At 20.1% G+C, this 17,887-nt stretch overlaps 1 protein-coding gene and 1 long non-coding RNA gene across 2 annotated transcripts in view; one reads left to right on the top strand and one right to left on the bottom strand.

The window, feature by feature from the left end:
- Positions 1–17,887, top strand: part of LOC122512255 (neuronal acetylcholine receptor subunit alpha-7-like) — a 147,061-nt gene that overhangs the window by 71,325 nt on the left and 57,849 nt on the right. The gene's annotated exons all lie outside the window — the stretch shown is intronic.
- Positions 14,497–15,181, bottom strand: LOC122512256. The gene is made up of 2 exons (XR_006302606.1): positions 14,953–15,181; positions 14,497–14,612 (listed from the first exon to the last, which is right to left on the bottom strand). It is a non-coding gene; the product is annotated as an uncharacterized LOC122512256 (long non-coding RNA).

Below are 17,887 nucleotides of genomic sequence, written 5' to 3'. Positions count from 1 at the left end.
TTCAATTATTTATAAAAATTTTTCTCAATTCAATGATTTTTAATATCTACTATTTTAATAAAATTTTTCAAAAGAATTCAATTATGAAAAAAAAATTTAATAAAATAAAACTTTTTTAATAAAATTCATTGCAATAATTCAATTATTTTGATAAATAATTAAACTCATTGCAGAATTTCAATTATTTTTAATACAATTCTAATCGAATTCTTATCGAAATTCAATTATATTCAGAAATTTTTATACCAATTCATTATAAAATTCAATTACTTTTAGAAATAAGAATATTCATCACAAAAATTCAATTATTTTTAAAATTAATAAAATTCTTTGCAGAAATTCAATTATTTTCAAAAAATCTTTAAAAAAAATTTTCGTCAACATTTCAATTATTTTTATTCGACAAAATGCAATTATTTTCATGAATTTTGATAAAATTCATTACAATAAAATTCAATTATTTTCATAAATAGTAGTATTCATCACAAGAATTCAATTATTTTCAAGAAATCTTTAAAAAAAAATTTCTTTAACATTTCAATTAATTGAAATACGACAAAATTCAATTATTTTCAGGAATTTTGATAAAAATCATTGCAAAAATTTAATTATTTTCATAAATAGTAGTATTCATCACAAGAATTCAATTGTTTTCAAAAACTTTAATAAAATTCATGAAAAAATATCAATTATTTTCAAAAAATTTTCTTAATTCAATGATTTTCAATATTCTACTGTTCTAATGAAATTTCACAAAAGAATTAAATTATTAAATAAAAATTTGATAATTTTCTACACAAACGTTCAATTATTTTCAAAAAAATAAAAAGAATTATTTAAAAATTGATTGCAATAATTTACTTTTTACAATTCTTTTTGAGAATTCCATTTTAAGAAACATGCAACTATTCAATAAATTGTTTTTTTTGTATTTAAATAATTGAATTCTAGTAGAATTTTCTCATAAAAATTGATTTAAAAATAGATTTCAGTTAAAATTTTAGATTATAGTTGGTAAATTAGCGTAATTTTTAAAAATAATTGAATTTTGAAAAGGTTTCAGATTGAAATCTTTGAAAATTTGAATTTTTCATACTTTTAACTAACAATTCTGTGGAATTAATTTTTTTTTTGAGAAAGTTTAATTGCGGATTTTTTTATATTGTTTAAAATTTATATTTTTTTTATATATATATTTAATTGAAGAATTTGCGAATAATTAAAATTTTGTAAAATTGAATATTGTAAACAAATGGATTTAAAAATTGTCAAAGAACTTTTTCGAAAATTATTAAAAATAATCGATTTTAAGAAGAATTTTAGTTGAAAATTCTTGAAAATAATAAAATTGAATTGATAATGATTTTATTATTCGACAATTTTTAATTATTCTTATAAAACATGAAGAAATCGATCATTCTGAGTCGAAGACTCGGAGTTATCGATATCTTCATGTTTTATAGTTATGAAAAATTTAATTTATAGTTTTAAGTAAAATAAAATTTATCAAAATTTTTTAATTCTTTAAAAAAATACTTGAGATTTTGTTAAAAAATTGTAAATAGAGAAAATAGAAAGTATGCAAGGTTTTTAACAAAATTTTTTAATAATCTAGTTAAAAATCGTAATTAACAAATAGAAATTATAGGAATTTTTTTCCTAAAGATATTTAAAATTTTCTAAAATAATGATTTATAAATATACTTATTAAGTTTGGAAATTATGGTATAAAATTGATGCAAATTATTATTTCTTTTTTTTTCAAAGAAGAACAGAATTTTTCCAAAATCAAAATTGTGATAAGAAATAGGAATTTTATAAAAAAAATTTCTTCTTTTTTAAAAAGAAACTTTTCTAACTTTTATCAAAATTATAGAATTTCAAAAAAACAAATTTCAGAAAAATAAATATTAAAAATCATAACTTTTTAGAAAAGTTTTCTTTAGAAATCCCTTTTTTTAAACAAAAAGGATTAGAAAATATTTTTTAGAAAAAGTGACCACCTAACGTTTTTTTAAAAAAATTTTTTTTGAAAAAAAATAAGACTAAGAATTCGAGGTGTGAAATAGTTGAAAACGTCAAGTCGAGTTCAAGCTTTTGCCACGTATATCAAAATATAGCAAAAGATTTCGATTAATGTCGAGTATTCGAAATTTTCCTGTATTCGAATTTACTCGAGTGGAATCAAGTACTTGAAAATTTCGAGTACTTTAAAGGATTTAAGTTTTCCAATTATTTCAAGTAATTCAACACATTTGAGAACAACAATCACCACACCGCAGAAATTAGAAAATTAATTGCCTGAAAGTCATTCTGATATTTTCTAAAAATATAAGAAAAATATAAGATTCTTATTCCAGAAAGCGATTTTCGGAGAATTTTCATTTCTAGTCACATTGTTTTTTACTTTTTTTAAAATTATACCTAAAACTTATGAAAATAGTCTACTAGCATTTCGTTAAGTGTCAAATCGATCACAACTTACTTTTCCTATAAATTTCTCCGAGAAAGTTGAGGAAGAATTCGACAAACAATGGGAATAAAAGTTAGTCAAATTTAATTATTTCGTATTTAAAATAAAAAGAGAAATTAAATTTTAAACCAGTTTTAGTAGAAAAGTGAGAAACTTAATTTTGTACTTATTCCGAATATAATTAAAAGTTGCATTTAAATAAAAACTACTTTTTTTTATAATTAAAAGCTAATGAATTATAATTATTACATTTTCAGGGTTGCCACAAATCAGGGATTCTTATTAAAAGTACTGGAAAAATTAAATGTTTAGAATTTATAAAAAAATTCTCAATTTTTGTGTTTGTATCATAAACTATGAAATTACCACGAATTCTATAAAAAAAACCTTAAATTTTTTCTATTTTTCTGACAATAATTTATTTTAAATAACTGTTAAAATTAGTTTCAATTTTTAAAATTTTAACGCAATTCTTTGAGAGAATTCAATTATCTTATAAAATATTAAAATTCTTTCAAGAAATTCAATTATTTAAAAATTTTTTTTTTTTAAATTTTTGTCAACATTTTAATTATTATATCTTTAGAAATAATAAAATTCTTCGCCAAAATTCAATTATATTCAGGAATTTTTATAAAATTCACTGTAAAATTAAATTATTTTTATAAATAACAACATTAATAGTAAGAATTCAATTATTTTCAATATTAATAAAATTCTTTGCAGAAATTCAATTATTTTAAAAAAATCTAAAAAAGAAATTTTCGACAACATTTATATTATCTTTATAAATCAAAAACAAAATTCTTCGACAAAATTCAATTATTTTTAAAAGTAATAAAATTCAAATATTTTTAAAAATTTTAATAAAATTCATGGAAAAATTTTAATTATTATCAAACATTTTTCTTAATTCAATGATTTTCAATGTTTAACTATTTTAATAAAATTTCCCAATAGAATTCAATTATTGAAAAAATTTTTTGATATTATTCTACACGAACATTCAATTATTTTTCAAAACAATAAAAATTTCACAGGAATTCAATTATTTAAAATAGAATTTGCATAAATCTTTTCGAAAAAACCAAATGTTTTAAAATTTGTCATTAAATTTTTCGCAGTAATTCAATTATTTTCGTAAGTTATAAAATTCATCGCAGGATTTTATTTATTTTAAATACAATCTTAATTTTTTTTTAAATAATTCAAATATTTATTACAAAAATATTAGAATTTTTTACCGGGATTCAATTATTTTAAAATATTTTAATAAAATTGTCCGAAAGAAATCTATTATTTTAAATTCAATTTTCATTAATTTTTTTTTTTTTTGAAATAATTTAATTATTTTTTTAGATTTTAATAAAATTCTTCCTAATAATTCAATTATTTACATAAATAATTCTTTAAAAAAATTCAGTTATTAAAGATAAATAGCAAAATTATTCCGGAAAAACCAATTATTTTGAGTCATTTTAATAAAATTCTTTGCAAAATTCAATTATTTTCGTAAATATCAAAGACTTCCAATTATTTTTTAAATTAATACATTTTTTCTTGTCAATTTAATTATTTTAAAAAATTCTAATAAAATCGTTCGCAAGAATATTCAATTGTTTTCCAAAATAGCAAAATTTTTCACAGAAATTCAATTCTTTTTAAACATTTTAATCAAATTTTTCGCAATAATTCAATTATTTTCATAAATAATAAACTCATTCGGAGAATTTCAATTATTTTTTATAGGTACTATTTTAAATTAATTAATCGAAAAATTGAATTATTTCCATCGCATGATTTCAATTATTTTTAATACAATTTTACAGAAATTGCTCGAAAAATGCAATTATTCTTAAAAATTTAATTTCAATTCCTCTGAAAAATCAATTACTTAAAAAAATGTTTTTTTTAAATTCTTTGGAAGAATTCAATTTTTACAAAAATATTGTATATATTTCAAATAATTCAATTATTCTTTTAGATTTTAATAAAATTCTTCCCAAGAATTCAATTATTTACATAAATAATTCTTTGAAAAAATTCCCGAAAATTCAATTATTTTGAGGCATTTTAATAAAATTCTTTGCAAAATTCAATTATTTTCATAGATAACATTTTTCTTTACAAGAATTCAATTATTTTCAAAAAACTTTAATAAAATATCAGACATACATTTAATTATTGTCAAAAATTTTAATAGAATTCCTAATTAATTTTAAAAACGTTTCGCAATTGAATGATATTCAATAAAATTTCCAAACAGAATTGAATTTTTTAAAAAATTTTTTGCAAAAATATTTTATTTATTTATTTATTTATTAGAAAATATAAAAATTCTTCATAAGAATTCAATTATTTTTATAAATAATAAAAATTTCTCAGGAATTCAATTCTTAAAATTGGAATTTTCAAATTTACAATTATGTATTTTCAGAAATTTGTCTTAATTCAATAATTTGTGTATTTATTTTTATTTAAATAAAATTTGTCAAAAGAATCTAATTTTTTTTAATACAATTTTAATCGAATTCCTCAAAAAAATTAATTATTCTTTAAAATGTTATTATAAAATGCGACGAAAGAATTCAATGTTTTAAAAATTTATTGATAAAATTATGTATAAGGATTAAATTTTAAGAAATTTAAATTAAATTAAAAATTTTATGGAACTAATTTTTTTCAAAAAAGCTCGAAATTTTTTTTTTTTAAACTTATTTTATGTTTTCATTTTCTAATGTATAGGTATTTAGTTGTAGGATTTCTCAATAATCGAAATTTCGTAAAATTGAATTGTAAACAAATGGATTTGAAAATTCTCAAAAAACTTTTTCAAAAATTATTAAAAATAATTGATTTAGAGAAGAATTTTATTTTAAAATTGTAGAAATTGTAACAATGATGAAATATTTATTTAAAAATGAAGTTATTATTGTTTTTGAATAATTTTACATTGAAAGAAATTCGTAAAAAAATATGATAGAACATTTTTTTGAGTATCTAATAATTTTTAGAGTGAATTACAGAATATTCTTTAGGGTCAGGGAAAAAGTAAAAATTTTGTCTGAAAATCAAAGAAAAAGAAAATTAATTTTTTGTGGCAACCCTGATTTTGTTTTATATCAAGGAGAAAATGACGACAAATGATCTAGACGTCGGATCGGTTTTCTCACTTATAATTTCTATAAAAACTGTAAGGGACAATTAACTTTGAGGAGTAATCGACTAAAGACAACCTGGTCATCGATTTTAAATTTGGGTGCTTCCTAGTAATTGGTTCTAACAATATTTGATTAAATTCTTCGGAGAATTTTATGAAAAATAACCTCTGATCGTTTTGACATTAAAGAAAGAAACTGTTTTAAAAATTGACACTGATGGACTATTTTCAAATATATTTCAGCTAATTTTGCATAGAAAAAAAAAGTTGACCCAGAAATGAAAATTCACTGGAAATCGCTCTCGGAAATTTTTCGAGAAATTTTTCGAGAATTTCCCGTGAATGTTTAAGAAACTACTTCAAGAAACTATTTTCAATTTTACAAAAGTTTTCAAAAACAAAATTTTATTCTGATTTATACTACAAACATTTCTATTATTTAACAATGATGACGATATGGATTTTGTTGGCTTTTAAATTTACAAAAAGTAATTTATTCTTTGGAGATAAGTTCAATTAGAAGTTAATTGAAATAAAATGAACGTGTAGAATATTTAAAGAGTCAAAATATTTATGATCATTTATTTGAAAAAATATTTTGTCTGATAAACAGTAAAGGTGACCGTTTATTAATAAAAGAATTATGAATAATGAATTTGATTAAGTTTCAGATAGACAATTAGCTATTAGAAAATTATCAGGACTGCGAATAAATAAATTTAATTGTTCGCTCTGACCTTTATCCTCTCAACAAACCTCTCAGTATGGAGGAAGATTTTAATTTTAAATCTTTTTAAATTCAACAAAAAAATTTTCATTATTTTTTCAAAATTCCACTACTTTAGATACATTTTTGCTTTTTTATTTTTTTAATTAAAAAAAAAATTATAGTAACACAAAAAAGAAAATCAAAGTTTAATTTTTAATTTTTTCCTGATTTCAGGGAAGAACAAAATCAAATTTTTATGTAATTGCATTTCATTTTTGACAACTAAATTACGAAAAAAATATCAAAATTTTATCCATTAAAAAAAAAAATAAAAAAAATATTTATATATTAATATTTGTATATTATATATTAAATAAAAATAAATATATTAAATATTTATATATTAATATTCTTTTATAAAATAAATATTAGAATAGACATAATTCTTCGCTTATTCTAAAAATTTTCATTTTTGCATACAGTTTGGTAAGTAGTTGCTTTCAAAATTTAAGAAAATGCAATGAAATTTAACTTTGATGTAAGTTGGATGGGTTAGAATTCAACTTCATACTCTGTGTCAAATTTTTCAAAAACACATAAATTATACAATTTTCAACTTTAAATCCTCTAAAATGTTCATATAATAAACTGTAAGGAACTGGAAACTTGAAAGGAACTTTTTTCTTTTTTTTTAACTTAACGTAGGATGTTCTGAAATATCAAAAGTTTGAAATTTTACATACGAATTTCTCTTTGTGAAATTTAAAAAGAATTTTCTTGGCGATCGATTTTTAAGGGTGTAACACACTTCTTGGAATACTTTTTTTTTAATAATAAATAGACATGGAAATAAATTTAATATTTTATAAAATTTCAATTTTTATTACCATTTTAAATTAATTAATCGAAAAATTCAATTATTTTCACAATTTAAGTTTTTCACAAGAATTCAATTATTTAAAATCAAATTTTCATAAAATATTTATTATATTTCAAAAAAATTAATTATTTAAAACAATGTTTATAAAATTCTTATGAATTCATTATTCTTATGAAGAATTCAATTATTTTCGAAATTAACAAAAATTTTTACAGGAATTCAATTCTTTTTAAACATTTTAATAAAATTCTTTGCAACTATTCAATTATTTTCATAAATAATAAAATTCTTCTGATGAATTCAATTATTTTTGAAAATTTTAATAAAATTCCTAGCAACTATTCAATTATTTTCATAAATCTCAAAATTCATCGCAGGATTTCAATTATTTTTAATATAATTTTACAGGAATTTCTCAAAAAATGTAATTGTTCGAAACAGTTTAATTTCAATTCCTCGAATAAATTATCAATTATTTAAAAAAATGATTATTTAAAATTTTAAATAATAAGATGTAAAAGTTGTTGATCAGACGAATAAAATGACAAAATATACATCTTGGACTATTTAAAATTTTATTTTGAAGAATTTAATTATTTACAAAAATTTTAGAATTTTTCACAGGAATTCAATTATTTTTAATAAAATTCTTGGCGAAATTTCAATTATTTTCAAAAATTTTTTCTCAATTCAATGATTTTCAATATCTACTATTTTAATAAAATTTTGTAAAAGAATTTAATTATATTCTGGATTTTTTATAAAATTCATTGTAAAATTCAATTATTTTCATAAATAACAATATGCACCTCAAAAATTCAATGATTTTCAACAAATCTAAAAAAAATTGTCGTCAACATTTCAATTATCTTTATAAATGAATAGCAATATTCTTTGACAAAATTCAATTATTTTCAAGAATTTTAATAAAATTCATTGCAAAATTCAATTATTTCCATAAATAATAGTATTTATCACAAAAATTCAATTATTTTCAAAAACTTTAGTAAAATTCATGAAAAAATTTTAATTAATTTTAAAACGTTTTCATAATTCAATGATTTTCAATACTCTACTATATTTTAATAAAATTTCCCAAAAGAATTCTATTATTAGACAGAAAATTTGATAATATTCTACACGAACATTCAAAAATTTTCCAAAAAATAAAAATTCCACAGGAATTTAATTATTTAAAATAGAATTTGCAAAAATTTTTTCGAAAACATCAAATGTTTTAAAATCTGTCATTAAATTCTTCACAGTAATTTAATTATTTTCGTAAATTTTAAAATTCTTTTTAGGGCTTTAATTATTTTCATAAATAATAAAATCATTCGGAAGAAGTCAATTATTTTTATAAATAACAATATTCATCACAAGAATTCAATTATTTTTAAAAGAGATAAAATTTAATTATTTTTAAAAGTTATAAAATTCAATTATTTTCTTTATTCAATAATTTGTATATCTATTATTTTAATAAAATTTCCCAAAAGAATTTAATTATTTTAAAATAATTTTGACAAAGTTATTCACGAATATTCAATTATTTTCTAAAATAATGAAAATTTCACAGGAATTCAATTATTAAAAATAGAATTTGCATATATTTTTCAAAAAAATCTTTTGTTTGAAACTTTCTTATAAAATTCTTCGCAATAATTCAATTTTTTCATTAATAATGGAACTTAATGCAGAATTTCAATTATTTTTAATATAATTTTAATCGAATTCCTCGAAAAAAATAATTATTTTTTATTCAATTTTAAGAAACAATCAATTTTCTAATAAAAATTGATTTAAAAATTAATTTCAGTTAAAGTTGTAAATAATGATTAAATTTTAGAGAAGTTACTAATAATTGCAATTTTTAGAAATAATTGAATTTTGTAAAGGTTTCTATAATTAAAATCTTCAAAAATCTGAATTTTTTCTACTTTTAAATTAAAATTCCATAAAACTAATTTTTTTCAAAAAGCTTAATCGAAATTTTTTAAAATTATTTCAAGTTTTCATTTTAAAATGCACAGCCTATAATATAATTAAAGAATTTCTGAATAATCGAAATTTGTTGTTTGTTTGATTTTAAAAATTTAGAAAATCTTAATTCCTATGGAAAAATAATAATTAAATATTTATTAAAAGAAGAAGTTATTGATGTTTTCGAATAATTTTACAATCAAAGAAATTCCCAAATAAATGTAATAAGAACATTTTTTTAGATTAAATTTTGTCCGGAAATCAGAGAGAATTGAGGGAAAAATTAAAATTTTTGTGGCAACCATGACAATTCAAAGAAAAAAATTCATTAAAGTCGTAAAAATTAATAAAAATTTAAAATCTAAAATTGCTAATTCTTTATGAAATTTTAACATATAAATAATACAGCTTGCAACCCTGATAAATAAAAATAGTATGAAAAATCGCACTAAAAATTCCAATAAAAATAATGAAAATCCATGAATATGTAAACTCTGGTTTTGAATAACAAAATAGTGAGGAAAGTATTTTAAAAAAATATCAATGAAAATTGGAAAACAACACAAAATAAAAACTTATTTTTGGAGATAAACTTACGAATATGGAATAAATAGAAACACGATTAAAATAGACTTTGTGTAATATAAACCATATTAAATTTAATAATTTTTGTGCGGAATTTTTTTTTTTTTTTTTTTTTGTGGGGAATGAAGAAAAGTAAGACATTTTCAATTAGATTATAACTTTTTGGTTAAAAAAATGAATTTTTTCGTTTAGGATCTTACTAAAAACCATAGTGCAGATTCATTGTGCAGAAGTTTGAAACAAATTTGAAAATAATTAAAAAAGTTATTAAATATGGAAGTAACCAACCACTGAGTGAAGATTTTCAATATATATATAAAAATTTGTTGAAAATATGTGAAAAAAAGTTACTGCATAGTAAGGTTCACGCATTCATCTTCTATGTCACTCAATACCAACGTTACCCTGCGAAGTGCGCGGTTGCATGGTGAATTTGCGTTAAATGTCAAGTTGAATACGTTGTCCCTTTTGTCTTCCTTTATTAAAGAAGTTACACCAGAAACAACATTTGTAACTCTCCAATTGCAGACTTTCTAAGGTCGAAAGTAATTTCACCAACTTTCAACAAAAGTTAGTTTTAAATTTCTGTATAATTTTACATAGTTACAAATATTGCAGTTGTGTCATTTTTTTTTTATTTTCATTTTTTTTTCCTTCGAGTCTGCCTTTTTTATTTTAACTTTGAATTTCACTTCAACTTCAAGTTGAAACTTTAACTTCAAGGAAAGTCAAAGTTGTGTCATTTTTTAAAAAATTTTTTTTTTTATTTTTTATTTTTTTTTCCTTCGAGTCTGCCTTCTTTAATTTTAACTTTGAATTTCACTTCAACTTCAAGGAAAGTCAAAGTGAGAGTCGGTCGATAAAATTACACAACTGTTTCAATTGAATTAATTTGTCAATCTGCATATATATGTGGAATGCAAAATGAATGCGTTAAGAGTTTACTATTCTATACTTTTATTACATTATCCAGCATACTTATTACATTTTTTCTCATTATTTTGTTATAAACAATTTAAAATGCAGAAAAAAATTGTTTTTTCAAATATTTTATTGTTTCCAAGTAATGTTTATTTTTTTAAGAATATTTAACAAGAAAACTAATTAAAATTCTAAAAACTATTAATAATTAAAGACTTTCTGTTATAGTAAATAGCCTTACAATAAGTAAGCTTTTACTTTATTTTCAAGTATAGAATAATTTAAAATTCATAGCAGAATTGATTAATAATATCAAATTATTAATAGTTTTTAGTAGACTTGAAGAATGATAATTTTCTTGCCATTTTCTAAAAATAAAATTGGCTACTATTGTGAAATTGTTAGCCGTTCCATGTGAAGTTTTATTTCCTTAATATTTGTTGATTAAAGGTTATTATAAAGATAGTAAGAAAAAAAAAAAAAAAAAATTTTTTTTTAAAATAAATTTTCAGAAGCTGCTCTCTCTTATAATACGTATACTTAAGAAATTATACGCGCAATGCTTTTTTACATGCACATAATTATTCGCACACTTAAATATATATATATCATACATGCATTTGCGTATCACTAAATATAAGCATCATAGGTGTATAATAATGAAGCTACACATGTGCTCAGCGTTTAAAATAATATCAGCTAAAATTGTACTGTTAAACATTATTATTTATCTGTATAAATAATCTAAAATCGAGAAACAAAAATATAGACCAATTTATACAACTGATCGGTGAATCTTTTAGTCTCTCGCATTATCTCTTTAATAAAGAAACTGACATGATACTTTCATGATGATGAACCGACCACTGTAACTCGCATCTTGTATCACATTACTTCATTATACTTAAAAGACAAGCTTTTGTGTCTTGTACTTTATAAATTTTTTGTAAATTCAATATAATAACAAACTTAAGCGAATATTTTTGTTTAAATAGAGAAGAAAAATGGAGAATAGGGATGGGGAATAGTTTATCACAACCGGATTCTATTTCAGCATTAGTTCATTTTCATTTTATAAAAAATTTAGTGCTACGTGCGTTTAATTAATAATAAATTTTTCTTGACAACAGTTCTCCTGTTAGGTGCACTCTAATATGGGGAGCATGATTATTTCCCAAAATTCATTTTCAAAACATCGAAATTCTTATTATCGAAATGCTATTTCACGTAATTTTCATATTTCAACATAATGAAATTGAACAACAATTGAACATAATTTTTAATTATTCAAATTATTCTTTATCCTAACATTTAAATATTAGAATTATCCTTTGACACAGGGCTCGAACTATAGGTCCAAAAATCCCGTACAAGTCCGTAAAAGTCCGTTTTTTTTAAAAAAGGTCCGTTAAGTTCGTAAATTATACGATATAATTTGAATAATTTTAGAGAAATTACAAATGATTGTAAAATTTCAATTATTTTCAAAAATAATCAAATTTAAAAAAAAAAAATTTTTAAATAAAAAATATTAAAAAAAAAATTTTTTTTTAATTTTTATTATTAAAAATATTTTAAAAATTCAATTATGTTCAAAATTTTTTTAAAATTCTTGTCAAAATTTCAATTATCTTTAAAAATAATTAAATTCTTCTTCGGAATTCAATTATTTTCAAAAATTTCAATAAAATTCTGGTCAAAATTTCAATAATCTATATTCAAAAATTTTCCTCAATTCAATGATTTTTAATAGGTATCTACTATTCTAATACCATTTTCCAAAAGAATTCAATTATTTAAAAAAAAAATTTAATAAAATTCTACACAAACCTTTAATTATTTTCAAAAAATAATAATAATTTCACAGAAATTCAATAATTTACAAATTTTATATAAATTTCTTAGCCATAATTCAATTATTTTTATAAATAATAAAATTCTTTTTAGGACTTCAATTATTTTCATAAACAATACAATTTATGTCAGAAGTTTGATTATTTTTAATAAAATCTTATTCGAATTCCTCGAAATATGTAATTATTCATAAAAATTTTATTAGCATTTATCATTTTATCAAAAGAATTCAATTATTTAAAAATTTGTTGATAAAATTCTTTATGAAAATTTATTTTTAAGAAATAATCAATTATTCAATAAATTATTTTTGTATTTAAATAAATGAATTCTCGTAGAATTTTCTAATCAAAACTGATTTAAAAATTAATTTTTATTTTGAAATGCGTGAATTTTTAGAAAAAAAATTGAATTTCGAAAAGGTTTCAAATTAAAATCTTGGAAAATCTGAATTTTTCATACTTTTTAACTAACAATTCTGTAGAATTAATTTTTTTTTAAAAAGTTCTCGTCAAAATTTCAATTATTATCTTTTCAAGTAATAAAATTCTTTGCAAAAATTCAATTGTTTTCAAAAATTTTAAGAAAATTCTTGTCAAAATTTCAATTATCTTTAGAAATAATTAAATTCTTCTCTGAAATTCAATTATTTTCAAAAATTTTAATAAAATTCTTGCGGCAAAATTTTAATTATTTTCAAAAATATTCCTTAATTTAATGATTTTTTATAGGCATCTATACTATTCTAATAAAATTTTCCAAAAGAAGTCAAATATTTAAGAAACAATTTAATAAAATTCCACACAAACATTTGATTATTTTGAAAAAATAATAAAAATATAAAATTTTACAAGGATTCAATTATTTTGGTGAATAATAAAATTCTTATAGCTTGAAAATTGTGAAAGAACTTTTTCGAAAATTATTAAAAATAATCTATTTAAAGAAGGATTTTAGTTAAAAATTCTTGAAAATAATAATTGAATTGATAATGATTTTATCACTTATGGATAATTTTTAATTATTATTATAAAACATGAAGAAATCGATGACTCCGATTCGGCCTGATTCAATTTTTGTCAGTTGGTCCGTAATTTTTCATTGTTGGTTCGTAAAGTCCGTATTTTTAAATACTTTCACTGGTTCGAGCCCTGTTTGACATAATTTTTATGTCGAAAAAATCTTTGACATAAATTTTGTTATTCCGAATGGCTATTTGTCATAATTATTAATCATCCGAATTGCCATGTGACATAACCTTCAAATCTTCGAAATGTCATATTTCAGAAATTTTCATTTATCGAAATTTTATTTGTCATAATTTTTATTTACTCGAATTATCAAAGTGACATAAAACGCATTTACTCGAAACCTCATGTGACATAACCTTTAAATCTTCGAAATGACATATATTTCAAAAATTTTAATTTATAGAAATTTTATTTTTCCTAATTTTTATTTACTCGAATTTATATAGTAGAAATTCATTAATTTTAAAGAAACGGAATTATTCTTATAAGAATAAATTAATAATTCTAAAGTTAACTGTGAATCATTACTAGAAACGTGTGTTTTCCTGCATATCGTATGACACATACGATATATGAATTCTTGAATACGAGTCGACTTGAACAGATAGCATCTCGTTCCGTTGTTTCATTATTTTAGGCAGGGATGGGTACGTATTATACATGATGTATTATACCTGGTTTTCTACACGTATAATACGTGGTATTATACATCTTTAGTTTTCTACGTATGTCATGTATTTTACATACATTGCGTGACGCGCGGGATTTTTAAATTTTAGACAAGAAACATGTGATTTTAATAGTATATTAAATAAATTTTAAACATAATTTCAATTTAAAAATTTATTAATTAACATTGAAAAGTTTTTTTAAAATTTATGTTTTAAAGAAATAGCACACAAACAAAGTTCTAACTGTTCGTGGTCAGGTCAGGTTGTCTGCTGCCGCCAGACCCATTTATAGGTTATACATCTCCATGTGCCAGGCCATGTGTCAGTGATTGTTGTACAATATTGCTTTTTTTAAAATAAAAAAAAATTAACAAAAGAGGTGGAAGGCCGAAACACAATTCCTGGGAGGAATTGTGTTTTATTCCCAAAAATAATAAAGGGAAAAATGTTGCCCTGTGTCCTATTTGCAACAAAACATTGCAAAATACAGCTATAATAATAATTTAGTACTTTTGTATGAAAAAGTTTATTTGAAACCCGTTTATTTTCAAATAAATAATAAATTAACGTGTCTTTTTAAAATTGTTCTATATAAATATATAATACAAGTTATGAAAAAATGTGTGTAAAAAACCATATGAAAAATCAATAAATATATATTATACGCATTTTTTTGTAAACTTACCTTATATGTAACCTTTTTTGGTTTTTTCTTGGTATTTTTAGCAACAATTTAGTAATGAAAACCAGGAAACAAATAAAAAATAATCAAACATATGATTTTTATTATTATTGTGAGGTTTGTACGCATGCGCAGAACTGGACATGTATAATACCAGGTTTTCTACAATTTTCTACGTATTATACGTCATTTATGTATTATACGTAGAAAACTCCGAAAAAAACACTTTTACCCATCCCTGATTTTAGGTATACGAATGAGGCATTTCCATTTTTCTCATTTACAATCTCCCCTTACAATCCGGAAAATTGTTAAAGTAGGTAATCACACTTACTAAATCAAAAAGAAATAAAACACGCAATTTAGAATATTAATAAAACAAATAGTTTTACTGGACAAAATAAAGTATTTAACGCAATAGTCGCCCTTAGAAATTTAGAAATATTTTTGAAAATGATGATTTTTAGGATCTAAATTTCGCCAGGAGAGTAAATCAAATATTGTTAAAGCTAATAAGGATAGAGTTATAAATGTTTAATCTAAACCCAGAGGGTTGATTACATAACTTACTCATCCGAATTCCATATTATCAGGATTCCGAATTTCGTACTCAGTATTATTTTTAATATCACACTTAAGAGACCAAATCCCCAAAAATTTAGATTCCGAGTTTCGTGTTTCATATTTTTAAATTTACTTTCGGGATTTTTAATTTTACATTTAAGTTTCCGAATTTCTCTATTCGTATTTCGAATTCCACATTTAGGACTCCGAATCCTAAATTTACAGTTTCGATTTCTAATTTCTTATTCCGATTTTTGAATTTTACTTTTAAAGTGAATTGAATTTCAAATTTCAAAATGGCCGATCCAATATGGCGGATGCAACTTAAAATTCATCGGATTTATTTGAAACTTATTACACTGGGATTTTTGGAGTAGCTGATAACAAATCCGGTGTTGAATTTAAAAAATTCAAAATGGCAGATCCAATATCATCACTCATCTACTAAATAACTAAATTTATTTTCATAAATACTAAAATTTACACAGAAATTCAATTAACTTAGAATGTCATTTTCAAAGAAAATTCGAAAAAATGAAATTAATCAATCATTTAACAAAATTTTTATACAATTGTTTACAATAATTCAATTACTTTCACTAATAATAACATTTTTCATGGAAATTCAATTATTATTTAAAATTTTTTTAAATAAAATTCTAAGCAAGAATTCAATTATTTTCAAAAATAATAAAACCCATCGAAAAATTTCAATTATTTTTAATACTATTTTAAATTAATTAATCGAAAAATTCAATTATTTTTACAAATAAAGTTTTCCAAAAGAATTCAATTACTTAAAATAAAGTTTTCATAATATTTGTTATATTTCGAAAAAATTAATCATTTAAAAGAATGTTTATAAAATTCTCATGAAGAATTCAATTTCTTTTTAAAAATGACAACATTTTTCATAAAAATTCAATTCTTTTTAGACATTTTAATAAAAATTTTCGCAATAATTCAATTATTTTCATAAATAATAAAATTCTTCTCAGAAATTCAATTATTTTTGGAAATTTTAATAAAATTCTTAGCAACTATTCAATTATTTTCAAAAAATTTAAAAAAAATTGTTGTCAACATTTCAATTATCTTTATAAATAAATAGTAAAATTCTTTGAAAAAATTCAATTATTTTCAGGAATTTTTATAAGAATTGCAAAATTCAATTATTTTCAAAAATAACAATATTCATTACAAGAATTCAATTATTTCCAAAAATAATAGAAATTCAATTATTTTTAAAAGATTTAATAAAATTCATGTTAAAATTTCAATTATTTTCAAAATTTTTTCTTAATTCAATAATTTGTGTATTTATTATTATTTTAATAAAATTTTCCAAAATAATTTAATTATTAATAAAAAAATTTGATAATAGATATTCACAGGAATTCAATTATTTAAAAATAGAATTTGCATAAATCTTTTTGAAAAAATCAAAAGTTTTGAAATTTGTCATAAAATTCTTCGCCGAAATTCAATTCTCTTCATAAATAATAAAATTCTTCTCAGAAATTCAATTATTTTTGAAAATTTTAATAAAGTTTATAGCAACTATTCAATTATTTTCATAAATAATAAAATTCATCGCAGGATTTCAATTATTTTTCATACAATTTTACAAAAATTGCTCAAAAAATGTTATTATTCTAAAAAATTTAATTTCAATTCCTCGAAAAAATAAATTATTTGAAAAAATGTTTTTTAAAATTCTTTGAAGAATTTATATATTTAAAAAAATATTACAATTTTTGACAAGAATTCAATTATTTTCAAATATTTTAATAAAATTGTTCGAATATAAATTATTTTAAATACAATTTTAATTAAATTTTTTTGAAATAATTGAATTATTCTTTTAAATTTTAATAAAATTCTTCCCAACAATTCAATTATTTACATAAATAATTCTTCGAAAGAATTCAATTATATCGATAAATAACAAAATTATTTCCAATATTCAATTATTTAATTTAATTAAATTTATTATTAAATCTTCGTTAAATCTTTATTTTTAAATCTTAATCTAAAAATTTAATCTTAATCTTAAATCTAAATCTAAATTTTTAAATTTTAAATCTTTATTTAAATCTTCTTTTTATTTATTTTATTTAATTCAATTATTTTGAGGCATTTTAATAAAATTCATTGCAAAATTTAATTATTTTCATAAATAACAATAAATAATCATCACAAAAATTTCTTGAATTCTTTGTAAAATTCAATTATTTTTAAAAACTTTTCGCAATTGAATGATTTTCAATGTCTACTATTTTCATAAAATTTCCAAACAGTATACAATTATATAAAAAATGATTGTAAAAATCTTCGTAAGAATTGAATTTTTTTCATGAATAATAAAAAGGTC

The sequence above is a fragment of the Leptopilina heterotoma genome, unplaced genomic scaffold (assembly GCF_015476425.1).
Source record: "Leptopilina heterotoma isolate Lh14 unplaced genomic scaffold, ASM1547642v1 Lhet_97, whole genome shotgun sequence".
Taxonomy (NCBI): domain Eukaryota; kingdom Metazoa; phylum Arthropoda; class Insecta; order Hymenoptera; family Figitidae; genus Leptopilina; species Leptopilina heterotoma.
Note: the sequence above shows the minus strand (reverse complement) of the source record. Positions and strands in the feature narration are given on the sequence as shown.